The sequence below is a fragment of the Adiantum capillus-veneris genome, chromosome 5, assembly GCF_014529385.1.
Source record: "Adiantum capillus-veneris isolate H3 chromosome 5, ASM1452938v2, whole genome shotgun sequence".
In the NCBI taxonomy this organism is placed as follows: domain Eukaryota; kingdom Viridiplantae; phylum Streptophyta; class Polypodiopsida; order Polypodiales; family Pteridaceae; genus Adiantum; species Adiantum capillus-veneris.
In genome coordinates, this window is record NC_140935.1 from 9,853,679 (window position 1) to 9,862,071 (window position 8,393).

Below are 8,393 nucleotides of genomic sequence, written 5' to 3' on the forward strand. Positions count from 1 at the left end.
AATTCTACGAATGACACGTTGAAATTGCAACTTAGTACTAACAATTATGTGTACCTTTTGCCTTGCAATGGGAATGAAGGGATCATACAAATCTTCGTGATTCATGCACACTACTTGACTATGCTAAAGGTTGATTCTACACAAAAATACACAAGCCGTCCTCAGTGGGGGCACCAATTTGAGGCGGTCCGGGGCGGGCAACAAGAAGAGTGGCCTCTAGACACCCTTCAAGGCTCCCATGCTGCTCAATGGGGCTGGGGCACAACACAACACAAACCGAAACAACAAACCCACCGCCAAATCCCAACTACACAAGGGGCACCACCTAGTTTAAGAGCGAACTAGGACGCAAAAGAGGAGAATCGTTAGAGCAACCCACAAACAAGCAAGGAATTACACTAACCCTAACACCAATGGAATACTCTCACACACTAAAACACGAGAGAGAGAGATAGAGAGAGAGAGAGAGAGAGATAGTGCTCGGGCTGCTTTGAAACGTATCGGCGATGATCAAGCAAACACAACTATATATTTAAGAAAGAGAGAGAAAGGGGGAGGGGGTGCTTGTTGCATTAATACCTTCTTACAAATCTGTCATGACAAATCAAAGTGAGATTAGTACTTGTTCAACATAGCTTGCGTAAATTTCACCACAACACATCACTAGAAAAGCCACCCCAATCACTGTCTTAAGGCCAGGGCAGTCCTCTCCACCCTGTCGCCCTCTTACAGTATGTGGGATTTATGGCTAGATTGATGACAACACCAGAGACAAGCTATCAAGAACTTAAAAAAAAAACCAAGACACTTACGCATCATTATTGTCCATTACTTCACGTTGGAAAGGGAGACAAAATATCCAAGATTAGTCCAAATCCACCCTCCTTGATTTAGCGAATGTTGGGCTTACACTAGTAGGAGAAATGATAGATTTCCTACTCTCAATTGAATGATCACTCTCTCTCTTACAATGGCATAGATTTCCCTTGCTAATCCCCTATTACAACACATGCACATGCATAAGACAATGAGCTTCCACTCAAGAGCTCCTTCTAGAGAGGTTGAGCTTGGCTTCTCAAGCTATAGCATAGTGCTCTTGCTTATGGCTTCCCTCCTTTTATGCTAGCTACACCCTCCTTTTATAGCAATTTTGAAGGCTAGGGTTACTCCTCTAACCATGGTTGGGTTAGATTTTCAGCAATTTATCTAATTTCTTTTGCTTGGAATTATCAAGAAGTTGGTGGGGAAAGAGAGAGGAGAGAAATGGAGGTGATAGGACTTTCCATAGTGGGTTAGTGTTAGTAGAGTTAGTATTAATTTACAAATGGAATTGAATATTTACAATGGGAGTATCCATGTAGGATACAAATAAGGAAGAAAAACTCTTAAGAGGTAAGAAAAGGTGGATTTCTTACAAGGTTGATGCTCCAAGTGTCTTGAGTAGGGCCAATTTTGACGCTTGTTGACGGTCCACTAGCTTTGACGGTACATTTTTTCTCCACTCTTGACCTTCCTTGAGAGACAAGGTAATTGAAGCTGAGTAATCAACCACCATGATGCTGTCTTTTAAGAGAAGAGGCTGAATTTTGTGGTTTTTTGATAGATATGGGTAATTTGGAGGAGGAAAAATGAGACTAGGTGGTCAATTTTGGAATGGAATTGTGTGTGGGAGGTATGAGTTCACCATGGTTTCTCTTATTCTTCAAGGTTGAGGAGAAGGTGAGTAGTGTGCAGAGAGGAGTGGTGAGAGAGATGGGGATGATGAGTGGAGAAGTGTGTGTGAAAGAGGAAAATGATAAAGTGGAAGAGAGAGTGTGGCTGCATAGCATGGGAAAATTGGGGTCCACTAAAAAAATCATAGCTCACAGTTGGTAGCTCCAAAAATCATGAAAACATTTGGGGTGATTATTCAGAGCGTGGGCTACATTTTCTCTTTTGACCACCGCTCCAAATTCGGAGTGGAGATAGGTGCCAAAATTATCACCAAAAAGCCTGTTTTTTAGGCCTGCAAAAGTCTTTTAGTGGTCCCCTCCTTTGTTGAATTTGTACAATGCATCCAAGAGTGAGCCCCTCCTTTGTCATATTATAATACAAAGCATTCAAGTTGCCCTTGACCCATGCATGGAGGAGGATTATTGGTGAAATAAGAAATATATACATGGTGGGACTAGTGTATGGACTATTCATGGACTTTAGCTCAATGAGCACATGGTGTTAGAATAATGAGTAAAAATAATAATAAAAATATGGAGGAGTTATGGATATGGAAAGATATTGGAATCATATGATATGGTCCCTCCTTGAATTATTTTGGGTGAAAGAGGAAAAGGTATGCAAGTAAATAATATAATAAAAGTAACCAATGAGTAGAAATCAATTTTTTGTTTTCACGAGGGTGAGGGTGAAAATGTAGGAGTGATTTGTATAAAGGAAAAATATGAGGTTAGAGTATGTACATATTGGCAAAAAAAATAAAAAAAATAAAAAAATAAATATGGTGTAAGAGGATGAAAGAAGGTGTACATAGGTTTAATAAAACACACACCTAAGTAGAAATATTTAAATAAAATACCAAAATAATTATAAAAAATCCCTATATTTAGGCCATATATACAATGAAATATTTACACACAAAGAGGCCATAATATACTTTTATTTTTTTATTTTTTTTATTTTTTTTGGCTCACCTAGCCCAGTGACTAGCTAGCTGAGCGTTTTTAAGAAGATATGGGAAAAGTCCCGTGACTCACGCACGCCTATGTACAGTGAAATGGTAGGGATAGCCACAGTGTTTGGGTGATTTTGGTAGGGTGAGGTAACTCACTGTGGCAATTACAAAGAGCTGAAAAAACGGCTATCACTAGCTGCAACCATAGATACCTGGGGAAATAGAGGAACCACTTGGGTCACACCAGAGGGGGAAGAGGTACCACAAATTGCACCTCTGAACATGATAAGTGCCATACATGCATCTTCTAAGGGCAAGGTAATTGTGGACCAATCTGACAGTGACACCGATAGCTCAATAGAAGACTTTGACCAACACGACTCGGACACTGACTCCCAGAGTGAAACGGATTCTGAATCTCATGAATTAGAGAGTGGAGCAAGTTCAGAGTCAAAACATTCGGAAGGACCGAGCACATCAACCGATGATAGCTCCTCCGAGAGTGAAGAGGACACCAACGAGGACTCCTTTAGTGAGCCAGATCTAAATGCAAATCAAAAGCAGGTCTCAAATAAGAAAAAGAAAAACCTTAAGAGGCGTCGATATCGAGCCAATGTACATGCTAGGATAAAAAAGAAGAGATCCTCAGCAGAATGGCTCAGTTATATAGGAGCATGTGATGCTCATCGAAAATTGGTAGACAATTGGGGTGAATATCTCCAAAATGTTATGTGGTGTAGACCACGACCCCATGACATAGCCCAATTAGAGATCATAGACAAGCCAAAGTTGAGCCGCACTGCAAGGAGGCGTCCAAACCAAGAGTTAGCTCGACAACGCAAGAAAGCAGAAATGGAAGCACAAACCAAAGCACAACCAGAATCCACAGACTTGCATCCTGCACCAGAACATTTCAAATCTTACACCACAGGGGAAGCAAAGGTTGTGTACACAAAAGCCCAAAGAATACCTATCGATGGGAATAATGGAATCTATGATGGTCCGGCAATAGTTAAAGAAATAGAATTAGCCGACCCCGGTGAAGAATCAAAACCTGCTTTTATTGCCCAAGACCTCACAAAAGTTGAAGAGGCGGTCCTCAAAGAGCTTCTCAAGGAATTCAAGGACGTATTCGCTTGGACATACCATGATATGAAAGGTGTTCCACCTTCTGTGGTCCAACATACAATCCCTATGATTAGCACTGCGAAGCCCGTACAACAAAGACCCTACCCGATGAATCCTAAGTACGCAAAGATCATTCAAGAAGAACTAGAAAAGCTTATCAAATGTGGGTTCATATATCCTATTGAACACTCTGAATGGGTGTCTCCAATAGTTATCGTGCCAAAAAAGAATGGGAAACTCAGGGTGTGCGTGGACCTCAAAAAAGTTAATGCAGCTACTAGAAGAGACCATTACCCCCTACCATATTCCAAACATGTACTCGAAAGAGTTGCAGGCAAGGAAGCTTATAGCTTTCTAGATGGGTACTCAGGCTACAACCAAATCACGATAGCGCTAGAGGACCAAGTTAAAACTGCCTTCATCACCGAATTTGGCGTGTTTGCATTTCGTGTGATGGCTTTTGGCTTAACAAATGCCCTTGCTACATTCCAACGATTAATAAACACTGCTTTTAAAGAATATTTGAGAGAGTTTTGTGAATCTTTCTTAGACGACCTTTGTGTTTACTCTTCTTGGAAAGAACATCTATCATGTTTGCGGAAGGTGTTTGAAAAGTGTAGGTTATATCGTATCTCATTGAACCCGTTCAAATGCCAATTTTGGGTCAAGCATGGAGTTATTTTAGGGCATATAGTAGCTAAGAATGGTATCTCAACCGATGAGAGCAAAATTAAAGTGATTCTAGAGTTACCACCACCAACCAATTACAAGGGAGTTCAAAGGTTCATGGGACACGTGGGTTATTATCGACGGTTTATTTTATTTTTCGCTGAGATAGCACGTCCTTTGTACGAGCTTCTCATTGAATTTAAATGGACTGAAGAGTGTGACCAGGCCTATGAACAATTGAAGAAAACACTAGCAAGTGCTCCGATTTTAAGGACACCTAACTGGGATGTCATTTTCCATGTGCATATTGATGCATCAAACTTTGTTATTGGGTGTGTTCTCACTTAACCAGGAGAACATAAATTGGACTATCCCATTAGCTTTGCAAGCCGTCAATTGAACGATGCTGAAAGGAACTACACCACTACAGAGCGAGAAGGTTTGGCAATGGTTTATGCAGTAAAGAAATTTCGCTACTACCTTCTAGCAAACAAGTTTGTATTTTATGTGGATCATCAAGCGTTGCTGTATCTGGTAAACAAGCCATGCTCCACAGGAAGAATCACACGATGGTTGTTAATTCTTCTGGATTTTGATTTCATGATTGTAGTGAGACCCGGTAAAAGGCACGTCATGGCTGATCATTTGTCTCGCATACCCAATGGTGAAGCCCCTACAAGAGTTGATGATGAATTACCCGATACTTCCCTATTCATAGTTGAGACTATGCCTGAATGGAGTGAGAACATTGTTAACTTTTTAGTTAATGGTTTTCCACCCAAGGAACTTCGTAAGGATATCGCTCGAAGGCTAGTAAAAGAATGTGAACCCTATTGTTTGATTTCCGGAACTCTGTATAGATTAGGCAAGGACGATATTCTTAGGCGTTGTGCCCGCGAGGATGAATATTTGTATATCTTGCAAGAATCACATATGGGCATAGCAGGAGGACATTTTTCAGGAGACCTGACTGCTAGAAAGGTGCTGCAATCAAGCTATTGGTGGCCAACTTTATTTAAGGATGCATCACTTTTTACAAAAGGGTGTGATGAGTGCCAACGTTACAAGACCACACAACGCAAAGACAGAATGCCCTTACATCCTATTAAAGTAACCCAACCATTTGAAAAATGGGGCTTAGACTTTGTAGGTCCAATAGTCTCGCAGCTCGCAACACTCAATCTCGATATATTCTAGTTGCTACGGACTATGTAACAAAGTGGGCTGAAGCTAAGGCTTCACAAAAAGCTGACGCGAGGAGAACAGCTAAGTTTCTTTTTGAGAACATTATCACAAGATTTGGTTGCCCTTTTGAAATTGTTAGTGATAATGGTACCCATTTTATAAATGAGGTAATAAGAGAGCTTACCACGACCTTTATGATATCCCACCATAAGTCTACACCTTATTACCCGCAAGATAATGGACAAGCCAAGAGCACCAACAAGACTCTAATCTCTATTTTAACCAAGACGGTAGAATCTCATCGCACTGATTGGGATTTGAAGTTGACATCTGCTCTATGGGCTTATCGTACTGCTTATAAAGTGGCTATTAATTGTACGCCATTCAAAATGGTATATGGCCAAGAAGCGGTTATGCCTTGGGAGTTTGTCATTCCTAGTCTTAGGGTAGCTTCGCAAGAAGGATGGAATGGTAACCCCTTAACCGAGCGTTTGTATATCTTAGAAAAACTAGACGAAGAGAGACAGTTGGCTGTGCAAAATGCTCTTGTGGAAAAGGATAGGAGAAAGAAGTGGTTTGATCGCCATGTGAAGGATAAGACATCAAAGTTGGTGATAAAGTCCTTATGTATGGAGTACGTAAAGAGAAGAAAAAGTTGAAATATGCTGGTAAAGGACCATATAGAGTATGTGAAATTACCCCACAAGGTACCCTTCGTGTGGAAACTCTTGATGGAGTTGAAACCATTGGATTCCTCAATGGGAGTAAATTCAAAAGATGTTATGATCCTTTAAGCCAAGAAGAACTACGGGCCATTCATCAAAAGAAGGCCGCCAAAGCACAAACCGAGTTAAACAAGATACAAGCTCAAGCTGAGGCTAAGGAGCGACAACAATGTATAAGACAAAAACGAGAGGCTAACCTTGGAGTCACAAATGCATTCCACGTGGAAATCAAAGAGGATGGGTTGGACTCTGACACACCTCTACGATACCCTATTGAGTTAAATAGTGCCTATGGAAAAGTGCTATATAACGCCTTATTGGACACGGGTGCTAAATATAATCTGCTATCCTATGGGGTGTGGTGTCAGTTAGGGAAGCCACCTCTATCTGAGAGTATTATCCAAGTCAAGGGTGTCAACAAGAAAAAAACTACGGTTTTTGGAATCTGGCACACTTCTGTCAGTTATGACAATGGAATTGTAGCTCAAGACTTTTTGGTCATGCCTACTGGAACTATGGAGGGTAATATAAACCTATGCCGCACGTGGATGATAGCCACCAAATGCACTATTGATTGGGGGACTGGGGGTGTTACAACGCAAAAACCAACTCTTAGCCCTACCACTCAAGACATAGTCCCTGAGATATTGCCTAAGGAAATAAAACCCAAGACATTGCATGTCCAGGAGGTTGAACCATACGTCCCCATAGCCCAACTCTCTAGAGCTTCAACTGATGTAGTTGAAAGAAAGCTTGAGACACACAAGAACCATCCTAATATAACAGAGAAAACATACAAGTGGGTCCCTAAAGCTTCTGTAGTGAGCATGGTTGATGCAAAAAAACGGAAACCTCGTAAGAACCGTCCCACTCACTCCAAGAAATGTAAAGAAACGTTGCGTTGGATTCCTAAACGACTATTGCAAGCCCAAGGATACTATGAAGGAAATGATCAAATCTGGGTGCCCAAACGTAAGGTATACTCTTACCTGTCACCTGGCCCATGTAAACCCAATCCTGTGGCTCCAAAACAAATTGAAAATCGCGGAAAAGAAAAAATCATGGAATGTTACACACCCGCTCTAGAGCTAGTTTGGGTACCAAAGAAAGAACGATTTGTTCCACCTAGCTCAGGAACAAGGAAATCAAATGAATCTTCTTGCTCTTCATGTAGTTCCTATACGCAAATAGAAGCTTCGACACAACCTCCACCTACCACTGTACATATCCATACAAGCACGAAAGAGTTTGCACCTCCCGGGGTAAGTTTACCACCTACAACAATGTTGCAAATAAAATCATGGGAGAGTACCTTACCACCCTTGCAACTAGATGAAACGCATAGGGCGGTCGAAAACTATTGGTTAAAGCCTTCACCCATAACAACTTGGAACAATTGGTTTCAAAAGGTGACGACCTCATTCCAAAAGGTATGATCTATCCAAGGAAGGGGGGAGTGTTTGCTAACATCAATCATTCACTCGCTCCCCTCTCAACCTTCCTCCCCGACCTCTCAATTCCAATCTTAGGGAATGTATATATATAGCCTTATACTCACAAAAAACAAAAATAGTAAAGAGCAAGAGCGACTAGCAACGAGAGAGCACCCTATCAGATCTTACATATAAGTCCAAATTCACCGTGTCAATTCAAGCAACACACAAAAACAACTCTTATGTTTTAAAGGCCTAACCAAATCTATCTGTATTGTCAGAAATGGCTACTTCACCAGAGGCATGCACTTCTATTTTTAATGAAAGGTACCCTTTGTCTTTTCCTCAAGTGTTCTACGTATGCTACCCTATACTTTCTTGCGAATGGGATTTGATAGAGAGCCTTGAGAAGGCTGCAATGAAAGATCATACATCATATCAGTCACTGTGTCGGCCGTCGATAGTAGACTCGAGGTCGTGGCTTTATCTGCTGCGAACACTTCTGTGCGCTCCTTGCCGCACTGTCGAAGCAAGGGACTTGCCAATACACCGTATGCGAGCCACAAACGGCTCCAAGCACACAAC